We start from the raw sequence: 25,244 nt of genomic DNA, 5'->3' as shown, positions 1-25,244 counted from the left end.
TCATTTTAAGAAGTGTCCGGTATTGGGAGGTGTCGTGCTCTGGGGGATCTCCCCCTAAATAGTTAATGAGCCGCCTCACGAAACGATCTTTTACATACGGGGTGATTTCCATACAAACATCAAACTGCTCGTACTCAGTTGAATTACAACCAATTCAGTAAAATATTTAGGAGGTTCATCAAAACAGCAAATGTTATCATTCATGCATAGGGGAGCGAAAAAGTCAAAATTTCAATCACTCTAAGCTCTAAGCAAATTAATTATTATCTTACGATCAGCTTTACGTAGTTTACGTCGGGCGGTCGTATCTTGCATATAACCCTTCTGATTTTTTTACTTAGTTTTTTCAACAAATTGTCACCTATATGGATTCGCATTATGCGTTTTTTTACAATGTACTTTGTGTATGTTACCTTTATGGATTCGCATTATGCGTTTTCCACAGTGTACTCTGTGTCTCGTCCTTGACGTTCGGCTTCGGCTACTCTTGTTCATTCTCAACGAGAGGTTAAATAAGAGTGGGGTTATGAATATGTATTTTACTTAGTTTTCAACAAATTGTCACCTATATGGATTCGCATTATGCGTTTTTCACAGTGCACTCTGTGTTTCGTCTTTGACGTTCGTCCATTGTTACGTCCTCTGTGTTTTTGTGACACCACTCTTTAGTCCCTAGCTGAATGCGTGTGAGTCTACATAATTGGCTTTCCTATAAATGGTTCCATTCTCCTTTCCAACTTCACTTCCTCTTCCTTTCCTCTTTTCACTTCCTTTTCCGTCAGGTAAATGATGAGAAAGGCCAGTGAAGGCGATGGCACAAATCTCCCAAATTGAGGGGAACGTGCCTCCTGAGCCGACGTTCTGATACCTGATACCTGATAGCTCAGAATGATGGATGATCCTATTCCTATTTAGTACATGTAATGCACGAGAAAGGCACAAACACCGCTAGGTGAATGATTCAGGGTTGGTTTGAACTACTTTATATTCAGTCAAAATTAGCATCTCATTGGTAGTAAATTAACTTAAAATAGTAAAAATATATAATTCATTTAAGCATACTGCAAGTTATAAAATTCATTCAAACATTCGATCATATTGTTTATGTGGTAAAATTAAGCGATATTTGTTGATACGTACCGTATTTGCAACAATTTTACATATTGTGGCATATTGTCAAAAAGCTCTTGAGCGACACATTTCATGACATAGGTGTGAGATCAATATAACAAATCAAAGCCATTTGCATCAAGAATCTTATTGGCAGAGGTGAGAGCTGAAAGCTTCTTTAATAAAGAAGAAAAAAAAATTATTGTAAATCGACTAACATCGTCGTCTAATCGAGAAACAATTTGTGGTTTGAACTCGTATATGCAACCAAGTTCTATTGATATCCAACAGGAGCGCTCCATGCACGTTGCTGGAGCAGTTTGTTTACATTTCTTCTTATATCGATTGGATAATTTAGACGACTTTCACACATTTTGTGTTACTAATCCAATGCGAAGCGGCGATAATCAAATTTGTATAATGTTTAGAAGCTGCTGCCACTAGTTCAAACGATGATATAATTAATTTCAAACCATGGTGCGATGTATTATTAAGATTTTTACTATCGAATTAAGCATAGAAGTGCAATTCTAGGAGGATTTCAAAAAGATTATGAACTAAGCTTACATGTAAAGTAATATTTGCTACAGTAAGATGTATCCATGCATGAAATAACAAGTCCTTCATTTTGCGCGTTTTTTTGTAAATCAGTATCCTAACAATCGAATAGGCACAATTGGAAACTAACAAAAAACTTCTGTGGACATTAGGACGAATTTCGGATTAAATTCCTTATAGAAATTCGGCACAAATTTATTGAGAAGTTTGGAAAAAAATCCATTTGTCATTTTGGAAAAACTTCCTTCAGAAATTCTGAAAAATATCCTTTGGAAATTCAAAATAAATTATCTGGATATTCATAAAAGTTGCCCCAAGAAACTCAGAAGGATTTCCTTTACATATTCGGAAGAATTTCCCCTAAGGTGACTCGGGGAGACTACACACCGTTTTATTTTTCCTATCTTTTGTCTCTTTCTAGCATTGCCATCTCGCAACTTTGGAGCGGCGTATTTTGGTTTTCAGTTGTTTGATGTTACTGTAAATGTATCAGCATGTAGATTGGGAGTAAGCACGCGCCGCTGATACTTTTTCAAAACCATATTTGTTGTAGAAAAAAATTAAGCATTCAATGATGAAATGATGACGATTTCATGATTGTAAGTGCTTCCCGTGTCACCTTAATGCTAACAATTTCCATTTGATTATTTAAAAAATTGTCCATGAAAATTCAGGGGAAATTCCGAAAGAATCAAGAAGAAATAAAAATTGCACGCGGATGGGAAAGAAATGCCACGCCGTTGGCCGTCGTTGAGCAAAATTACGAAAATCAAAACTTAACATAAGTATGTTGAAGAAAATTCCTGTCCCATCTTTTTCGAAACAAGCATCGCCAATTCAATAAACTTGTGACGGCGAACCTCGAACGCATTAGCCTTATCAAGTACAAGCCCAACTCTACACAATCAAACAGCTTGAATCCGAAGTGACCGCAGATAGGTGTGTTGTTTACATCCAGTTCGGTTTCTGATAAACCTAAGCCCCGCACGTCTATGAGTGTTGGAAGGCAGACAGCACATCGTATCGTGTTGCACGCTACCAGTAATAGTAATCACTCTCGCAACTGGGATGATAAATATGTTGAATAAGCTTAGCGAGCCGCGGAGAAGAAAAAACGAGTTTCGTGAGCTCTCCGGATGACACACATAGCATGGAGAAACAGAAGTGTCATTCTCTATACCGCCGCACCCCGGTCGTCGTCGTCGGTCGAATGAAGATCAAAGTTGCCATTGAACAACGCCCGTATCTGCGTAGTTGGGTGCGAGGACCACCGCATCGGGTGGCTTTGATTGGAAATTAAAGTACCACCAATGCAAAAGGGGGCGGCGGCGGTTGCCACTTGGAAAATCGTTTCCGGTGGAATTCCACCGAGCTTTGCAATGACTTTCTCGCCACTGAGTTCCTACATAGGTAAATATGTTTATGCTTGAATGATATTACGATCGTTATGGCACGTACATGCTAACTGGTTTTATCGCATAACTGCAACAAAGACAACAGCAGCAGCAGCAACAACAACAAAAACAGCGTAGCATCACGGTATGATTCACGCGAACCGATTTGCTCTGCATCCGTGCTATACACGCTGTGAAAGTGAGCTCAAGGGTTACGCGAATTTCTTGGGAAATACTCTGATTCACCCGTCCCCGCACCAAATCGCGTCGTTGTTTAGTCGAGCAGATGAGATTCGCTTTCCTTTCCCAACTCGGCGAAACATTTATCCCACTGTAATGGAGATTTGCTTTGCTTCGTTGGTGCGAAAACGATTTAGGGCCGATTATGCGGATGGGCCTAAAAATAGCCGAAGTTTATTGAACTGGATCAATCCCCCCCCCACACACACGGCACCACACGGGTTCCGATTCGGGTGTCTGGTTTGGACGGACATGATGTCAGTGCACTCTCGAAGCAATTACACTTTGAAGGTCAATACTTTTTCTTGACAGGCAGTTCGGGAAGAGTGTGCAATTTTGGATTATGAGTTGCTCTTCTGGTCGTTAATGACCAGGTTTGATATTGTCTCGATGGCGTACGCTGTCATCAATTCATTTCTAAGAATATGGCTTACTAAACATTGGGCGAGAACCGCAGATTTTCTATCACAATCACTTTGTCGATTAATGGTGTATGTATGTAGGTATATCGAACTCGGTAGTGCTTTTCCTCATCCTTTATCCGAAAATTTAAACAAACTTCTCGAGTTCAAAATGATGCAGTTGTTGGACAGATTGAAAATCGTTATAATCCGGAATTCTTTGGAGTTTCTACAAAAAGTTGTTTGTAAATTGGACGAATTTTTTGTTTCAATTTTCATAAAAAAATTCTTGGGAAAATGTGTACATGATTTCTCGCTTAACTTTTCAACAGGACCTAAGTAACATTTTTTTCATGAATTAATTTGAGTTCAGCAATCAAAAGCTTTCATGTTTTTCTGTTGATTGCGCTATTCAAATTAAATCATGAAAAAAATGTTACTTAGGTCCTTTTGAAAAGTTAAGCGAGATTTCTCCAGAAATGTCTGATAAGATTCCAGTTATAGCGCAGACACTCTGTAGCCTTCGTTGGTTCGGCTGAATGTTGTTTCACTCTATTTGAACTACCCAACAAGAAATGATCGGGCGTTAAAGCATCCTGCCAAGTCTACTCCAATGCGATATATGTGAGAGGACTAGAAATCTAGACCAACATTTGAAAAGGGCGTAACAGCCAAAATTTATTATTACTGATTCCTTGTCTCCACACAAAGTTATATACATAGACTAAAAACTAGAAAGATTGAATTTTGGCTGTTACGCCCTTTTCAAATGTTGGTCTAGAAATGATCATACTCTCGATTTCCAGGATCTTCGTTTGGAACGTCCCGTCATCGAGTACTGTCGTTGCGGAGGTCATTGACCAGAAGGCAACCTTGACTGACCGTACAAGTCTTTTCCACATCGGTGGATTGAAATACCATTTAGTTGTTGTGTTAGAAAACGTTTCAGAGCAACACCGATTAGTAAGTGGAATTTTTTACTGTAGCTCTTTGGCAGCACCACGAAAATTGGTGCCATTATAAATCTACGGTTTAGACGAAAACACGAACAAAACCGTCCACCCTGGCCCTGGAGAATGAACCCAGATTGGATGAGGTGCTACCTTACTGTCAAAAATCTGTCAAAACTGACAAGTCTGCCACGTACTTTCTACTTCTCTGTCTTTTTCGGATGTTCTGATATCTGTTTTGACAGACAAAAAACAAGGTAATCTACCAAACATTTATTGAGTTTGGCATACCTTGCAGCAAGAGGAGACGTTTGAAATAGGCAAGTGAACCGACCTTCGAATCCATTGGTCAAGTAAATCCACCATAGCAAAGTATTGAACGGGAAATTATTATTACGGATAGTTTAACGAAAAAGTAGCAGTAGTTTGGTACAAATGAACTGGTGAATGATCACGGAAGCAATACGAGTCAATCGCAGTAAGTTTTTACGAGATATTTAGAATCGGAACCTACAAAACAATATTTTCTGCTACTGAAATTTCCTGATGCGACCGGTAATAAGAGAAGTAAAAACTCAAAGGTGCAGCCCAATCGGGTTGTACGCAAAGGTGACGTTGAACTACGTAGCTGTATGTTAGGGTGGCTCAAATTAGTATGGGAAAAACTTTTTTCAATTTTTCTGATGGGCCGCCCTCTTATTCGGTTCTATTTGATGCCCTGATGCTCTGGACAAAATTTCAGCCAAATCGGTCAACGTTTGGGCGGTGCTAAACTCGTTGGAAGTTTATATGGAAAAATGTATGCAGAAACATCCAAAAACAGTGAATTGCAGTTGGACGGCACAACTTACGATGAACAACTATGATACTCATTCAGATCTTGAAGAATTTAATACAGAATGTTATGCAGAAAACCGCGAGAAGATTAGAGTTTTCCCGGCTAAGTTATTAGCATTTCTCTGAAGTGGGGTTTGAGCAAATTTCGTTTCTTTTACCTTTGAAAAGAAATAAATTCACCCCTACGACACTCCAGTAAAATGCTAATATCTTTGCCTAATAAACTCTAATCTTCTCGCGGTTTTCAGCATAACATTCTGTATTTAATTCTACAAGAACTGAATGAGTATCATTGTTCTTGATCGTAAATTGTGCCGTCCAATTGCAAATCACTGTTTTTGGATGTTTCTGCATACATTTTTCCATATAATCTTCCAACGAGTTTAGCACCGCCCAAACGTTAACCGATTTGGCTGAAATTTTGTCCAGAGCATCAGGGCATCAAATAGAACCGAATAAGAGGGCGGCCCATCAAAAAATTTGAAAAAGTGTTTTTTGAGCCACCCTAGTGTATGTATTATACGTTGAACTGTATGTATTGTACAGGTTTTCGACTTTTCTGTTCGATGAGATCAAATCAAGCGTTTTTTAAACCAAGGGTGAATCTGTTATCCTTGTTTATCGTGTGCTAATAAAATTGAGTGAGAAATACGAACCCTGGTAATGTATATAATTTTTAGACCAACATTTGTAAAGGATGATAAAAATATTTTTTTTAAATAATCGAGGATAAACAACACTCTCAAGCGATCACATATCCAAATTATCAATTGTTAAAAACTCGCTGGAGAGTAAGAATCGTTCGATAATTGTATATCGATTCGAAGCATTGGTAAGTGCTACTTTTGAACTTATTTTCCTGCATACATAATACCAAAACACAATTCCAATTTATTAGTTAGGTTCACATTAAAATGATAATTTTATGTTTATTATTAATCGAGTCCAAAATTTGAAAAGTTATCGCCGATGACAACTTGCCTACTTTTCACATCTAGGAAGTTATCAAATGATAATTCCTATAATACTCGTATGAGAATGATTCAGCATAACCCTGGCTGATAGTGTACCGCTGCAACCATCATCGACGCAAATTGGAACAGAGACTAAGCACCCGCCACTAAGTCAGACTAAACCCCCGGTGGATCATTACAGAAAAGCACATCATGAAAGTTGGGATGTCAACGGCGTTTAGTGATCATCTTTGGTGTACCTAAGAGAATGGACTAGAGGGGTCTTAGCCATCCCTAGAAAAAAAGTAGCCCCCCTAGGATTTGAATCGTTAGTTAGCAGTGATATCTATTTTCAACATATAACATAATGAATTGAGTTTTTTAGGGGTACAGTCAAACTTACATAAGTCGATGTTCTATGACTCGATATCGACTCATGAAAGCAAATTATGCCATATCAAAAAATATTTTCTGGGTTTCTGGGTTACCTTCAAACAGTTTTCCAAGAAATTTGTATTCTACATCTCGATATTTCCATGAGTCGATGGTCCCTTCAATATCGACTCATGGAGGTTTGACTGTATTGTGATTATTACATCTCTTGAATCTATTATAAAAACAAAATTTCATGAATTTTGGTGCACGGGAACTGTTTTAAATCAATTTTGAAAAACCTAATAATTTCGCGTATTGAACACCCCTAACTTGATTTTACTATGGGCCGAGCTGTAAGCCTGTGAGCTAACTGCCATCAGTCAAATTTCCAGAAACTTTTAAAATGGATTTTAAACATCAAATTTAGATTTTATGAGTGTGAATAAAATATGTTGTAGCTTAGAAAAAGGCGTTCTATCGAACGATTGAAAAAAAATCAACATGTTTTTAAAAGGCAAAAACCCAATTGCTGAAAAAGTTTGAAGATAAAATTACATATTCTCCTATCATAATAAATTGTTTCTCATTTCTGAAAAAGATTCCCATTACCATCCGAGAAGGATTCTCATCAGAACCCGAGAGGAACTCTCATCAGAATCCTCATCAAAGAATTCCTTTCAGAACTATTGAAGTATTCCAACCGGAATCCAGAAGGATTCCATTCGGTGTCGTTGAGGGATACCCTTGGGAACCTGTGGGCAGTCTTGAAAAATTTCATCTGCATGTCATTTGACTAATTTGTTCATAACTTTCTTTAGGATCCAAATTTAGTTCATAATTTTAGATGTACGCATAACGCTTGAGTAGTGCTATATTTTTGTCCAAGGGTACATTGCTCTAAATATAACATCTGAGACTAGAGAGTGAAATCTCTCCAAAATGTCACGTGTCATTTGACATAATGTCATTTGAATGACATTTTGCCTCCCACGCCCCAGATTATATATTTACAGCAATGTCTTGTTAGACAAAGTTGTAGCCACATTTAAGCGCTATAAGTTCGCCATACTTGATAGTTGATACGTAACTACTGAAAAAGTTCTGGGAAGATTATACAAACGAATGCAAATGACATTTTACAACACTGCCTGTGGGGGATACCCTTAATAATCCATGGAGGATTCGCTTCAGAATCTCTCGTTGATTTGCTTCGGAATTCCTCCGGAATCGCTCGGCGGATTTGTTTCGCAATGTTTAACAATCCTTCGACGATTTGCTTCGGAATTTTTTGAAGATTTATTTCGGTGTCTTTCGACGTTTTGCCTCAATGATTTACTGCGGAATCAGCTTCGGAATCCCTTAAAGATTTGCTTCAACATCTCTGGACGATTCCCTTCGAAATCGCGAAATCGTAACTTCTAGAGAATCCGGAGTCCCTCGATGATTGATTTCGGGATCCCTCGACAGATTGCTTCGGAATCCTTAGACATTTTGCAACAACATCCCTGTACATTGCCTGGAACATTCACGTCGGAATTCCTGTAGAATTTTTGACGAAATCTTTGGAACATTCCCGTCGGAGGTCCTGGAACATTCATGTCGGAATTTTTGGAATATTCAGAAGTTAAAAATAGAGAAAATACATGAAGGGGCTATAGAACAAGGCATCGGCTACTCACACCAATGGTGGTCATCCTATGGAAGAAATTAGAGTAGACGCGACAAAGAAGTTTGCCAGTTTATTGATAATAATTATTATTCCTTCACGTGACTTGCGTCGGAGTTTGCGTTTACTCCGGCAGACACCTAGAAATCAGCAAACACGAGCCGAAGAAAGTTTTCCAAAATGCATCCACTGCAGCAGCGAAGAAGATTCCGAGCCCCTCTACTGGCATCAATAGACGTAAGCGAGAAGATGCCGTCAGGCGTCCCAAGCTTTCGAGAGAATATGCGCGTGAAAATTAGCAGAAACGAACTGCACCAGCTAAAAGCCCTGTAAGTTGCGTTAATTTGACGTCTATGCTGGCTTGAGGTCTCCAATTAGCCTTGGAAATTAAGGCGCGGAACCGGAGATGGCGAGATCGATTCGCGATCCGATCTAGGATGTTTTCAGAGAAGAAATGCTCATAGTTGAAAAGCAGGACAAGTTCAAGTGCTATGGAAGAAGATGCTTGCGATGCACTTACAAGATTGGCTGATTCACCGAAACCGATTGATAAACTGTTAGCATGTTTTTAATAGTAAATTTTAATCATATATAAATATTGTAACACAAAGGAGTCGGTTTTTATGCGGAAGATATGGGCCGCGTAAATTGAAACAACGTAAAAAACCGAGTGAAATCCTAAAATATGTCTGAATAAACCGCGGAAATCCCGAAATTCGAGTGAAAAAAAATGATCCAAAAGCAGTTCGTGTAAAAAAAAAACGCGTAAAAAACGACTTCAGTGTATATCGGGTATGAAGCGTTAACTCTTCTTTGATCGAATGGACCAAGAAAAATAAAAATCCATCTTGAAACGGCTGAGATATTAACGATAAAAGTCTATCATATTTTCGTGACGTTTTTCAATTTTTTGCAATCGTAAAGTGTACCCCAATATAGAAAAGACAGACGTAGTTCTACGTCAAAAGTCCGGCAAAAAAGCGATGGAGGGTCCGATCAGGGAGTTGGTTCCGACGATGATCCAATTGAGGAGGAAGCAATTGATGGAGGAACAACTCGCCAAAGAGAAGGCTTTCGCGAAGCAGATGGCGGCGCGGAAGAAGTTACTCGCAAGACAGAAGGCGTGCAAGAAGGAGCAGCCGAAACAGGAACGGGAGATGCGTAGGCTAGAGTTCCAGGTACAACGCGGGATAGAGGAGCAGCAGTTGCAGCAAGAGCAGGAATTTTTGAGCGCTCAACTGGTTGCAAAGAATTTATTACAGAAGCGAGATGTGATTCGGTAGAAATTCGTCCACAGCGTCAAAAATATGAACTCGTGTAAGGACGAAGAAGGCGCTGTTGGTGGTGGGTCGAACAGTGAACCGAACCGGAAGGTGGTGGAATGGCTCCAGTAGCCAACGAATGCTGACAAGCAACCGTCGGCTATGGATTTCAGGGGAGCGTCCCCGATAGATAAAGTCTCGCGAGAAGTAGAAGTGATCATGAAGACAAACAAGGTGAAGTCTATGAAACCGGTGAAGGAAGTGCCTGAAATCGTCGACAACGAGTCTGAGTCAAGCGAAGAAGACAAAAGTAGCGAGTCGTCGGACTATCCAACGAAAAGCAGCAGTCACAGCAACAGAGCCAATGACGGGCCGAAGCGAGGTGTCTTTCGAACTTCGAAGCTCGAGGGGCAGCTACGTTGACGACAGATCGAAATCATTTCACAGATTTCCTTTGTTCAACTGTCAAAAGTATCAAAAATCGGTAAAATTATTCACCAAACATTTCTGCTGTTGAGATTTCGGTGAAATTTCACAGAAATCTGCGTTTTATTTTAAGTGTGCAGCTTTGAACACACTACCGCGGCATACGGGTTCACAAATTTGGAGAATCTCAAGCGGTTGCAGGATTGCCTACAAAGAGATGCGCTCGAAGCAGTTCTACCTGATGCCATTCCGGATGTTTCGATTTGAGACCTTCGGAGTATATTCGGAAAGCCGGAGAAGCCACTGAAGACGAAGAGCTTTTCGTCCGGACAGCCGAGCGAACCGATCGATGGACGATCTATGGTTCCGAGAACAGGATGACCAGCGAACCGGGAAAACCGCGAAATGAGAATCACCGGGAAAATGTCGGGAAATATGCAGGAATTTTGATAACCACCGGGAAAAGTTTTAAAATCTGTACATTTTTGAATCTTTGTAAGTGCAGCAATCTCAAACATCACGAGAGCATTGGTAGACTCATTCCATTCTATTCCAGAACTTACAATTCTCGTGCATACTGAAAGCTTAAGCAATTTAACAACAAAAAACTAGTTCACATTCCTTAATTTTTAATTATCTCAATCAGTTCTCAATTTGTTAGGTTGTCCCATTTGTCCAAATTAATATGTTTGCATTTTTTCATTTTTTAAATTTGGCATTTGGAACATTTTCAGAGCCATTTGAAAAGCTGAAAACACTTTCGTTCTCAACAATAATATTGTTTTAGGCGATTAAAGAAAAAAATCAAATTTGTCTTTCACGATCCTCAGGATGCACCAGAGTTGTGATTTGATTCACAATTACACACCGTAATTTGTAACGTCATTATGAGGTTTCGGTAAAGAAGATTTTTTTATTTCATCCGTATTCTTATTTATGGACGAACTATACTTTAAACGTAACTATACTCAAACGTAAACAAGTAGTAGTAGTAGTAAAAGTCCAGTTTATTATCCTTATTTTATGATTTACATTTGTTTTTACATTTGGAATGGTCAGCCTTCAGGCTCTACATTCTTATTTAATTTATTTATTTGTTTCTTTCAGAATAGGAACTGTTTTCTTCCTTCATTATAGCTAATTTAACATATTGGCCCGCAAATGGCACTGGAAACGTAAACAAGAATAAGGAAGTTTGACTTATAGAACATGTTATATGTTAGAAAATTATTTTTAATATCAAACAGTCGATTGGTTTGAATAACTGCGATACAGAGATGTTTAAAAATCGTACCGTCTTGTTTACAATTCCTTCCAAAAAAATTGCAATGAGAAATAAGTTTCGAATTGAATTATGTTCACAAGTTATATAGCAAAATTAGTCTTGAAAGGCCCTGTTTCTGATAGCGCATTTAAATATGAATTAAAAAAATTAATAGGAGTATGCAATGCATATACCATACTATGCATGGTAAGTTTTGTAAAGTAATCGGACAATAAGCTTTGTTGCTATTTGAAAAAGTTTATATAATTCTATCAAAATGCTTAATATCAATTTGTAGAAATATTATCTATATTTCAGTTATCACCAAATTCAAAATCTTAGAGCTCATGCACGATTTCAACCAAATTTTATGTAAATTCAATCAACCGTTTGCATGATTTGTGTTATTCGTTACTCAATGCAGGGATTTTACTTGATTTTACTTTTGTACTTATAATACGTAATAATCTTAATTTTTTAAATAAATTGCTCATTTAGCAATTATAAGATTTATTTAGCCAGCAGGAATCTACTCTTCTACATTTAATTTTGCAGTTGCAGTATATTTGCTTACATGAAAATTCTAAAAACTCGCGGATTTTTAGTAAATTTTTTTGTATCGGGAAATTTTCCAAAGTATCGGGAGAAAACCGGGAAAAAAGCGGGAACTTGAAATCCAATATCCACTGGCCACCCTGCGAGAAGCGAAGGCCCAAATGCAGTAGTTGCATGATTAGTTGCGGTGGCAGTACATACTGGATGAAACAGTGTATACGTTGTACGCTGTTCCAGAGTAAGTGGAGGATAAACGGGCTCGAGAAATACTTCAGACGACAAAGCGAGTAGGCGATCGTTTCGAAACAGGGTTACTATATAGGAATGATGAGAGAACATTTCCCGATAGCTACCCGATGACCGTGCTACGGATGAAATTCCTCGACCGTAAGTTTGCCACGAAGACAACGCTGAAGGAGAACATGTATCGCCAAATAAAAGAATACCAAGCAAAAGCATATACATACATACAAGGCAACGATCACCGAGATGACGGAGACGCCACCTTCTTCGGTGTTCTATCTGCCATTGAACGTTGTAGTTGTATAGAATCAGCGGAAACAGGGCAAGGTACGCCTGGTCTGGGACGCTGCAGCCGCAGTAAGTGAGAAATCCCTAAATTCGGAGCTGCTCAAGGGTAGGGATATGCTAGTAATCCCTCCCTCAAGTAATCTGCCATTTCGGAAAGCATCCGGTCGCTTTCGGTTGTAATATACAGGAAATGGACCATCGAATCCGCATCATATCGGACAAGCAGGCACAGCGGTTAATCTTAAGGGCCACTAATGATGAAGCTAGGTAGGTGTACGTTACGGACGTGGCAACTTTCGGCTCAACGTGATCGCCAAGTTCGGCGCAGTTCGTGAAAACCCTATGCAGATCAGTACCCGGAGGCCATAGTAGCAATCGTCAAGTGGCACTACGTCGACGACTACTTCGATAGCGTGGACACAGTTTAGGAAGCGATTCAGCAAGCGAACGAGGTAAGGTGGTTTTCATATTAGGAATTGGGTGTCAAATTCTTGGTTTTGGAGAAGCTTGGAGATCAATGCAGTACATTTCAGCCAAGATAAAGGCAGTGAATACTAGCGCGTGCTAGGTATCATGTGGGATTAGGTCGATGACCTATTTTGGTTTTCCACCGCGTCGAAATCGGAGTATATGAAAGTCCTCCAAGGAGACGAGCGTCCTTGACTTTATATTCGTGTTTTTTTTATCAATTTTTAAGTTCATCACGTGGTTGAACCAACTGTCGATTCCACTTATGGATTCCTTCTTATGGAGCAGTTTGTAGAGTACTTCCATCCGTTAGCACAGATATTTATTTGGAACTAATCACTATCTCTTAGATGGAAGCAATGCACTCTCCAATAGCCGAGATCTGTCCTTGCGAATGCTGAGGAAGGGGAAGGATGATTAGTTGGACACCACTTAAGAAAGATGCAGAGAAATCTACAAGATGCCACGTGAGGTTTTGGAATGGTTAATGTGGAAGATTGTAACAGTAGGAAACGTTCTGGTAGATTGGTCAATGCGCCCAAAATAGTGACTTTAGTGACCAACACTGGTAAAAAAGGGACCAAATAGTGACTTTCAGCTGCAGAAATAGTGACCAAATAGTGACAAAAACTGAAGTTAATAAGGCCGATACAAATAATTTTCAAAAATTATGTCTCCCTCTAATATCTTTTGGTCGAAAATTTCAATTTGAAAAAAAAAACAAAAATTATGAATTGCCAAAACATTATTCAACAAAACCGATGAAAAGAAAATTGTGTTCTTATTTAGTGGAATGTCTATATTTAGTTCCATTACTTTGCAATCTTTACAAGTATACGTACTTCGACCTTAACAGTAATGACGGTAATGATGTCTGCAGTCTTTCAAGTCGAGTCAAGTATGAGACACTGATCAAAGTTTACAAAGTGATGGAATTAAATAGAATAGTAACTAGCATGATTTTTGAAAACGTCGTATGTTCAAATGAGAGACTCTCTTCCATTACACTCTCTTTTACTAATATCGACAGTGGCGTTTCCCTAACCTCAATCTACCTGTGCACGGAGTTCAAATTTAAGGAATTGGTGTGCGGAAATGCCTAGAATAACTAGATTTTGATTAGTATAATCGACTCTAATAATTTTATTTTCCATTTGGGCTGTCCGAATATCAAAATTTTCTCTTTTGGGTGCACAGGTAAAAAGTGAGGTTACGCACCCGATTGAAGCGATTTGGATAGGTAGAGTGGAATCACCAACTTCCTATTGTTAACATCTCGTGGATAAAGGGCGGCTCTTCTCCCCATCTATTGGGTCAATCTGGGAAACGAGGGCTAGATTATATTATTCTATGTACGAACTTTCTTCTGGAAGGAGATTCTCTATTCATCCCGTGGATTCGCATAAGTGTCTCTGCTTATGGAACCACCCACCCATTTTTGGCCCTTCATACAGGAGTTTGATGAAATACAAACAATAGTATAATCATGATCAAATCGTTTGTCAGATATGGCCAGTGCTATCGGCAGGTGCCTTGCTACAATAGATGGTAGTATCATCATCATCATCATCATCATCACAGGTAAAAAGTGAGGTTACGCGACACCACTGAATATCGAAGGTAGTTTTGCATTTATTACAATATTTCCACCTCAGCATGCCAGATAAAGCTTTTTTCTTCAGATCTCTTTGAAAAAATCCGATGTAGATGTTAATATTGCTTCGTAATAATTGAAAGAGAAAGAAAACAAAGAGAGCCTCTCTTTTGGACTTACGTTTTCAAAATCAAAAATCATCACGAACTGTTCGTCTTATGCCAATTGTGACAGGTGAAATCTGATAAGTTTGTTTTATTTCATTCTTTTTAATATTTGGTTTTGTATTTTCCGCTCCAGTGGTTGAACAACAAAACTTTGACGCAAGTCATACAGAATAATGTGGATGGGTTTAAACTTATTTGTGAAAATGGCACTTTTTATTATAGAAATTCATTAAAATAATTTTTCGACATATATTTAATTTGTTTATAAATCTGAAACTCAAGAACCATTTCGAAACCTAAAAAAATTGTTTAGGATTTCAAAAAGCCTAAACAAGAAATTCGAGATACGAGATGAGCCGGCCAAGGGCCGAAAGTCTCGTTAATAAAGACAATAATAAAAATTCGAGCAACCAACCGGTAAGTCAGTCAAACTCAAGATAATAAAAATCTACAATGTTATGAAAACTCATATGTGAATATGTACGTTATGTGGAAGATATTGATTTGAAAATGTATTAGAGGTAACCACTTTCCCTTCGATGGGACTCGAACCCATGACCCTACAGTACGCTAGACTGGTGCTTTAACCAACTAAGCTACGAAGGACCTCCGTCGGCCTTCGCAACCTAGCGGCTACTGAACGAGCTCGAGATTCCCAAATTGGACGCATAGTCAAATCACTCGCAATCCATTTATCAAGCCGATACTTCCACATGTGTATTGTACACGTCCACATTAGAGGAGCGTGAGTATTTAGAATGTCTGGCGGCTATACACATTCTTCATCAGCAACGGTACTGATCAAGTGAGGTTGTGTAAGCTATTTGCCAGTCGGTCGTCAAGCTCAGACCCGACCGCATTGCGTAGGCAAGAGCACGCAACTCAAGTTCAGCTCAATCAAAGGTAATTGCCTATTTCCGGGGATTAAACCACCCGAGTTGGACGTTAATTTACAATGTTATGAAAACTCATATGTGAATATGTACGTTATGTGGAAGATATTGATTTGAAAAATGTATTGGAGGTAACCACTTCGATGGGACTCGAACCCATGACCCTACAGTACGCTAGACTGGTGCTTTAACCAACTAAGCTACGAAGGACCTCCGTCGGCCTTCGCAACCTAGCGGCAACTGAACGAGCTCGAGATTCCCAAATTGGACGCATAGTCAAATCACTCGCAATCCATTCGAAAAAACCATTCGAAAATACTCATACTCTTCATTATGCCACCTAATGAATGATCCCATATCAAAAAGCTAATAACATTCATAAGTTAATGAAAAGTATAAGTTTCGGAATGTATGTGACTATAGCAATGTATAAGTTTTTTCTTATACATATCATTAAGCACCTGCTTCGGCAAAAAAGTATTAGAATTCTTAATAAAATATAACATTAATTTTTTACGTGTAATTAGTCAAAGCCCAGTTCGCAAAAGAGAAATCTTTTGTCATTAGGCCACGGCTGAAATAGCTTTATAATAAATCGCTGTATGATATTTTTAGCGCGATTTAACGACGTCGCTCTCGGCATGATGGTTGCAATCAATATCATAAACACTTATTTAACTTGAAGAATACTCAGGTGGACTGGGTAGACCAACAAATGACCCAGTCACCAGGATCCCTGAGCAAACTTGTCGGAATGAATTCGACAGATTTGGTTAGCTTTTAACGGAGTTGAACAAAGCAAATACTGGCGGACTTATGATAGACTTCGACGAACGTCCCTACTACGGAACTTGGCGGATAATTCTACGAATTTCCTTAGTCGTAATGAAGCATATTATTTCTTAAATGTCGTCCACTAACTAACCAACCATCTTCCTAAGAGCGAATCAGCCAATTCATGTTCAATTCCAGATTTCATTATAATTAAATAATATTGATGAAATCCTGCTACACGGATTTTCAATGTTTTGAGCTCCTGGTTCTCTATTTCTTCAGCTGAAATACAAAGATAAGTATTTGTTAGCAGAACATAATCGTAGCGAATAAAAATAAAGAAATCTACAAAAAGACACTCATTTGGCCGCCATTACCAAGCGCAAAATACTGGATACCCGGCAAACGCATTCATTTAACCCTCGAGGACTCGCAACGTTGTGAACCGAAAAAACACGCTCGTCGTACACAGGAGGCGAGACTGTATGGGTGATTCAGGACTAAACAAGTCCCGGAAGATTAGAGAATGCATTATTTCCTCTGTGTGCCTTACACCGGGCAAAGGCGTTCATTTAAGGAAAGCATTTTTTACTCTGTGTGCCTTATACCGGGATACCGCGTGCTTTCGAAAGAAGTTTCTCTTACTCCATTTCGTATAATATTACTTTTCCAGGTTCTTCTTCTTCATTGGCATTACATCCACACTGGGACATTGCCTCCTCGAAGCTTGCATCGGGCGGTCGTGTCTCGTACAAAACCCTTCTGATTTCTTTTCATGGATGTGGATGTGATTGGTGGGCGGGTACATGGCGGGGAGGGGTTTTAGTGAACAAGATTATGAAAACAGTGATTTTTCATGATTATTTTACTTATATCCGAAAATCCTACCCATTTTGAACTGCACCTTTTTTAAAAAGGCTATGCAGGAAGGCATGTGCTTTGGCATGAGGCGTTGATAAGTTTAGAACTCGGCCGCCAGGTGGTGGTATATATGAATTCATTATTTTAGACTACTCAAGATATTCCGATATATAGAATTCTCCTCAGTGTAAATATTCTTATCGCACAAATTTAAAAATGGGCAAGAAGTGCTCATTATATTGAGCACCGCTTTGTAGTGCTAGTCATCCTGAACAATGTTGCCGAATACAACTTGGGTGTAGGTATCAGGGATCTCAAGCTAAAGCAATATTTTCTATATGCAAGAATATTGCAAGTACACTAGCGCCGCCTATTTGCAAATTTCCTTATTATTTATTTCGTTACATGACAGTCTATTCCCACCAGACGAACTTGGTTACAGACGTCATCTTTACAAATTACAAAATTGTGCGATAAGAATATTTACAATGAGGAAAATTCCATATATCGGAGTTACTTGAGTAGTCTAAAATAATGAATTCAAATATACCGCCACCTAGCGACCAAGCGCTAAACTAATCAATGCCTGATGTCAAAGCACACGCCTTCCTGCATAACCTTTTTGAAAAGGTGTAGTTCAAAATGGGTAGGATTTTCAGATATAATAAAATTAGCATGAAAAATCACTGTTTTTGTACCCTTTTTTACGAAAACCCCTCCCCATGATGTACCCGCCCCCTCCCCACCAATCTTTTGTAACGACCTGAAAGATGATCAAATTATCTTTCGAAACAGCCCCAAAAATCCAAAATTGGCCAAACATTAAAATAGTTATAGCAATTTCAATTTGGGGTCAATTTGACCCCAGAGCACAGACAACGTAAGTTTTTTGAAAAAAGGCCACTGTAGCGCATATTTTCAAGATTTTTTGCACCGAATTTGCACCTAGGAGACAGATCTCGGCGAGTTTTACCAAACTACCAAAAATTAGGAGAATCGGTTGAAAACTAAAAAAATGGCAGCCACTCAAAGTGGCCTGGGGTCATATTGACCCCAGAGCACAGACAAAAGGTTAAACGGAAAAACTTTTTTTACTACACGTGTAAACCGTAAGACCCACTCTTGAATGACCTGGAACGGAACGGTTGGTTACCCTAGCAGCACACATGTCCCACATAGGTTACTGCAACTCTTATGTGACCAGATTTAGTCACAACCAAGTTGCTGCAACCATTTTTGTCAGACTTGTGTTGCTCGGGTAGTAAAGGCGGCTCCAAGCGTACGGATTAAAAAGAGCATGAATCATTAAAAACAGACCTTTAGTTACGCGTGTGGATCCGAGGCCTAAATCGCAGTGTTTCTTGAAGCACCTGGAGGGGAATAGCTATTGAAGGCATACATAGTTTTTAATAGAATGACAAGCGCGGTGACAAGCGCGGTGTCATCATCATCAATAGACATAGACCGCTGTCATCATTGAAACGCAGTATGAAAAAAAAAAATTATAGCCCAGGACATCCTGGCTACGATCTGGCGACGGGCTAAACAATAGGATGTCAGTAGCATGGATTAAATAGATGCGGCCTATATTCCAAAGAATTCTTGGATGGCTTAAAACGCAATGTTATTGAAGGCTTATACAATCTTATTTCATAGATCAAATAAAGAAGGAGTCATTTAAAAATAGATAAACCATTTTAGCATGTAATGCCAATGAAGAAGAAGAATCTGGAAAAGTAATATTCTAGGACGAAACCTAGGCCTATGGATTGGAAAGGACATGAAACATCTAAGAAAAAGGATATCAGCCCATTGATGATGCGTATAGACCTTACGGCTTATATTGCAGGGGAATCCTTGGATGGCCTGAAACGGAAATTATTTAAGGTGCACCTAATTTGGTAAAATAGATTAAGTAGGGCATGAACCATTTTCAACAAGAGATATCACCCCTTTGGTTACGCGTTTAGGCATTAAGGCCTATAATCCATGCAGTTTTTGGATGACCTAGGTCGGAACAGTTATTGAAGTTATTATCCAACTTTTTCTATGGATTGAAAAGGGGATGGACCCTTTTCAAATAGAGAGAATAACCCTTTGGTTATGTGTGTAGACATCAAGTCATATACTCCAAGGAATTCTTTAATGAACTGGAAAGGAACAGTTATTGAAGACATATCCAATTTAATTTTATGGATCAAATTGAACATGAACCATTTGTAAAAAGAGATAGCAGCCCTTTGGTTACGCGTGTAGACTCAAGGGGATTCTTGGATGACCTGGAATGGAACACTTGTTGAAAGCAAATGTTGAAGTTGCAAAACAGCAACATAATTTTTTGGGTTTCTAAGAGTGCCTTCTAATAGGTTAACTTTTGGATGACAATATTGCTTAAAATTGTTTTTACGTCACGTGCCGTAAAAAGAGGGCCGTAAAACGAAGTGACGTATAAAAAGTGTCGTAAAAAGAGGGTTGACTTGACTGCTTCGGAAATTCGTCCAATAATTTCTACAGAAAGTCCGCTAGATGTTAAACCAAAAATTTCTCCCGAAACTCCTAAGGAGTTCTTTCAAAAATTCCCCCAAGAGATAAACCAAAAATTCCTCCAGAAGCTTCCAGTTGCCAAATTGCAGTCGTTCGGTATACTGCCGCTAACCGCAAGTCGAGCACATGCGTATATGGGCCTCCATATACAGATGTGCTCGACTTGCGGTTAGCGGCAGTATACAACACAGTTGGTTTCTAGGCCTTCTATAAAAAGTTTGTTTTTGGGGCGAACATAAAGACTACGCATATTTAGTATACGAGACAGGCAAAAATAGTCGAGAGGGACAGAAGGAAGAATAAAGTAGAATGAAAGAAGAAAAAAATGAAGAAAGAGTAGAAAAGAAGTGAGAAAAAAGGAAAAGGGAGAAGGATTAATGAAGAAGGAAGAAAGACTTAGAAAAATAAAAACAGAAGAAGGAATTGGAAATAAGGAAGGAAGAAAAAAGAGAAAGAAAGAAGGGAGAGTGAAGAACGAAGAAGAAAGATGGTAGAAGAAAAATGGAAGATCGAAGATGGAAGAAGTGAGAGGAAGAAAAAAGAAGAAAGAAAAAGGGAAAAGAAAGGAGTAAGCAAGGAGGAAGAATAAAGAAGTAAGAAGGAAAAAATAAAAAAAAGGTTGAATTGAAACAGAAGAAAGAAAAAACGAAAAAAGAAATTAGGAAAGAGAAAAAAAAGGTTAAAAAAGAGACGAAGGAAGAAGGGATAAGAAAAAAGTAAAGAAGGAAAAGGGAAGAATGAAGAAGGAAGAATGGAGAAGAAAGAAATAAGAAGTAAAGAAGAAAAAAGGTAGGAGGAAAAATGAAGACGGAAGAAGAAAGAAAGAAGAAGGAAAGAAGGAAAAGGAAGAAGGGAAAGAAGGAAGAACGAAGAATTAATACGAAAGAAAGTAGAAGAAAAAATAATGGATAATGGATAGGAGAAGAAAAAGGGAAAAAGGATGGATATTGTAATGCATTGCATTGTAGCATTCGATCAAGAAAGAATCAACGCTCCATACCCAATGTACACTAAAGTTTCTTTACGCCAGCGGTTCTCAACCTGGGGGTACCTTTGCCGGGCCCAGGGAGTACCTCGAACAAAAAATGCTTGATGGCGGATGAATTACAATTTATTTAAAAAATATATTGATAAAGTTTTGATATCCTGCCCTCAACAATCAGCACAGTGAATGAAGGGCTGTGAGGCAAAATATCAAAAGGACAAAACGTCGAATGAACCAATTTTAAATATCTTCTATGCAATCTACCTTATCAAAATAAAATATTGATTAGTATGTTAAGAATATGCTTCTAAACTAAAATTTAGAGACAGATTCGGCAGCCTTCATTTTAGAAACATGAAGGGATTTTTTTTTCGAAAAGCTCAGTTGCTTCGTAGCAAGATGATTGGAAGCATCTTTCTACGATAATCGGAAGCCTCTTATCAAGAGGCCCAGAATCTCTCTTAGAGATCCGGAGGCCTACTTTTTAGCTTTTTTATTTAAACTTTTTTGCCATTTTTCTTCTTCTTTTAAAAAGTTCGGAAGGCTCTTTTCGAGAGGATCGGAAGGCTTGAGCCAACTTTCAAGGGACTCTGGAGGCTCCTTTTAAGAGGTACGGAAGCCTTTTTTAAGAAACCCGGAAGCCTTCTTCCAAAAAGCCCGGATGCCTTCTTTCAAGGTACCCGGAAACCTTCTTTCGAGAACCCGGAAGTCTTCTTTTTAAACAAGAGGCTGGGATGCCTCCCTTTATGAGGCTCGGAATTCTTCTTTCAAGATGCTAGGAAATGTACTTTCAAGAGGCTAAAATGCGTCCTTTCAAGATACTCAGAAGTCCCTTTTTATGCGGCTCGGTAGCCGGCATTCAAGTTCAAGAGGCTCGCAAGCCTCCTTCCAAGAGACTCGGAAACCTCCATTCGAGAGGCTCGGAATTCTTCTTTCAAGAGGCTTGGAAGCGTACTTTCAATAGGCTCAGAAGCGTCCTTTCAAGATACTCAGTAGCCTCCTTTTAAGTGGCTTCAAGAGGCTCGTAAGCTCCCTTTCAAAATGCTCGGAAACCTCATTTCAAGTGGTTCGGAAGCCTACTTTTAAGAGACTCGGAAGCCTTCTTTAAAGAGGCTCGGAATCCTCTCTTTAAGGGGCTCGGAATTCTTTTTTCAAGAGGCTCAGAGGCGTCCCTTCAAAATGCTCAGAAGCCTCCTTTTAAATGGCTCGAAAAACACATTTCAAGAGGCTTGGGAGCCTCCCTGCAAAACGATCGGAAAGATCGTTTCAAGAAGCACTGAATCCCTCTTCCAGGAGGCTTGGAAGCCTTTAGAACATAGGGTACCTCAATTAATGTAAAAGTTCAAAGGAGTACCTCCCAAAAAGAAAGTTGAGAACCGCTGCTTTACGCATTTGTTTTACGCAAATCGCTTTGTACGGATTTTTTCAACCGGATTTTGGGATTTACGCGGCTTTTTAGGCGTGTTTTTGGATTTTTTTTATTAGTACATATAGCGAAACGATTGCCCAAACTTTTTGGCATCATATTTGGAGCACTGGTTGCCAAATTACAGCTTATGATTTTCATGTGAAGCAGCACGTTACAATTGCCTGACTTACGGCTTCCACAAACGCTTTATTCCGGACCATGCACCAAATTTTCATGGGCTGAAAAAGCATCCACCGGAGAGCTCAGATTGGGGGAATATTCCGAACATTAAGTCCACTTCGCTCGAAACATTTGATGGCTTAAATACAAACCAATCCAGAATGTACTCGAGCTTTTTCATACACTTCAAGAGGCACCGCTTTGAGATATGGAGAACTTTTATTAGAGATTCAGGATCGATTGCCTTGTTGTTTCTTTTTAAATTTTGAAAGGAAACTGATCTAAATTTTCAGGGACAATTCTTTGCGTTGTTTAAAATAAAACTATAGTTCAAACAGTTTCAAAATTTCGATGTGAAATACATCAAAATTTATTGAAATTTTGTTCAAAATCTTCGAATAATTCAAATATAGTTTAAGATATTTCCCAGAATCTTGAACATTATACTGCAATAATCCCCTAAAGACTCCAGACGATCTCAATAACCTGAACAGAGGCATGCCTATTAATTTTATTTTCTGAGTAAAATGATTACAAAAGAGCAAATCCTCTATTTTTGTAACATTCAAACCCAGCAATGAATGGATGAATCAATTCCAGCAACAAATAAAGCGAATCACGTCAAATAGAAAAAAAAACGGAGCGCAAAACAGGATATTAAATAGCAAAATCGACGTTTGCTACCTTCTGCCACCTACTACGAAACTTCCTACCTCATCGCCGGCACCTTGAAAATAGAAGCAATAAGGGCTAAATTAGTTCAAGCGCCGGAAGTTTACTGCCTCTGACCCTCCCACCTCTCCATCTATCTATTTTGGAAGATCGTCTGCCTGCCCTTGCCAATGATGATGGCACATCATCATCGAAAGATTTTACTGCCTCTTCAAAATCGTATCAAATGAACATCGTTTCGCTGGCTGTTTTCTATGTTAGATTAGACAAATCTAACGGAGTTGAATGATGATTGACTGCTTTCATGAGAGTAATCAAATCAGTATTTCAATCACGACTTCAAAATGGAATTCACGTGATTAACTAAAATCGATTCAATTCCCTTTGACGTAATGACATCGTTCTGGCTCTTTTGACAGTAACGACATTAATCTATTATTTGACAAAATTTCGAACGAAATCGCACGTCTCTAGAACGGCTGAGAAAAAACATTTCCCACAAGTAGCTCACATCTGTTCCTGGCTCGAAAATCGTGAGAGGTAACGACAACAAATCGAGTGAGTCCTGGGCTGAGTAATTGGTTTCCCACTTGCAACAATAGCCGCCCTCGCTCGCAACCAACACATCCTTGCGATTCTTCCGACGGGCGAATCGGTGATTTATGAATGGCCGGTATCCTTGACTGGAAAACAGACCAAGACAAAATAAGACCAAGAAAGAAGAGAGCTAGAGAGACCAAAAGTTCCCAATCGAAATTCCCAAGCCGGCTAACGACATCCTCGAGAGCAAAAGGGACACCTCCAGCTGTGAGAAAACACTTCTCGGTCGAGTCAACAGCCTTGCAATGAACCGAGTGGGAATTGAGGATGGATTCGACTCGGCTACGCCAGACAGGGTAAGAGTGGTGTTGTTTTTCGTTTGTTTCGGATTGATGAAATCATTTTGAATCGATACACAGTGGTGAATTATCGGACAAGTTTATTTAAATATTCCAGATTTTTTTATAAAACAAATACTCTTGCGGCCACTGTGCGGGAATAAAATCGATTATTCTTCGAAGCAATACCCAAATGACTTTTTCGGCGAGATTCGATTCATGTTTTGTTGAGCGAAAAGGGCATACGCTTGACCGACCACTTGGTTGGTTGGACGAACGAGTGGTTATACGGAAGTCTTTATCGAAGCCGGTAAAGAAAACAATAATTCTATAAATGTAATGGAATCTGATAACATTGTTGTTTGATTGTGTCAGTTTTCATTTGGAGTGGTTATTGAATCAGTTTGTCAACAGGTTATTCAAGCAGATGATATAAACTGTATTGCTACTGCTTATCAAACAACGATTTAAGGTATTCGGAAATGCTTTCAAAATTTAGTGAAAAAAAAGTAAAGCAGTTGATTACCTTCTAGTCTTACCAAGATTTAATTCAGACAAAATTTAAAAATAAAGCACAATTAAATACACTATGGATTCTGTTTTTACACGATTAACATTTTCTCAATTTTGCATGTTCAAACATGTTGCAATGACTTTGGTGGCAAATTGAAGTCACACGATCAAAATTACGAGCAAAATTATTACGATTTTATGCAGATTAAATATTGAAGGATAACGATTCCACAGGAAGTTAATTTATATCTTGAATCATTTTAAGTGACTTATTAAATTGCTTTGTCAATGTTCTCTTCTTGGACCTTTAAAATCAAAGACTACGTATTCCAACCTCTGATAAGTTTGTTCTTTAACCTCAGCCAATTTCCAAGCAGTGGAAAGTTGATTCGAGTCCTACAGAAGTCTCAGATTGTCTCCCAATATGTACTTTTTTCAAATAAATGTTGTGCATATCCACGTTGACATTTTCAAACAATGTATAAAATGTCACGATGGCTGATCAGTAACTGTAATAAAAGGCAATTCTAGGAACTTTTTTCAAATGGGCCTAATTGATTCCAACCTTGATTTTTGGAACAGCGATTGTGCTCTTAATTTAAACTATTTTGGTCCACTAATGCACCCAACTGTAATAATAGATTGCGATCTATCTGTTAGTAACGTCAGTTGAACGAAATATGCTGAATAGACAGAATATGAGTCGTTTCAAATTTCAAGGTCAAATACAGTTACGCCTATTTGAAAAAAGTTCCTAGAATTAACATTGTCAAAATTTACCAAGT

At 38.7% G+C, this 25,244-nt stretch overlaps 1 protein-coding gene across 7 annotated transcripts in view; it reads right to left on the bottom strand.

The window, feature by feature from the left end:
- The window catches only part of LOC134219917 (dedicator of cytokinesis protein 1), a 190,360-nt gene that overhangs the window by 163,822 nt on the left and 1,294 nt on the right, over positions 1-25,244 (bottom strand). The gene's annotated exons all lie outside the window — the stretch shown is intronic.

Source organism: Armigeres subalbatus, chromosome 1 (assembly GCF_024139115.2).
Source record: "Armigeres subalbatus isolate Guangzhou_Male chromosome 1, GZ_Asu_2, whole genome shotgun sequence".
NCBI classification, from domain to species: domain Eukaryota; kingdom Metazoa; phylum Arthropoda; class Insecta; order Diptera; family Culicidae; genus Armigeres; species Armigeres subalbatus.
Note: the sequence above shows the minus strand (reverse complement) of the source record. Positions and strands in the feature narration are given on the sequence as shown.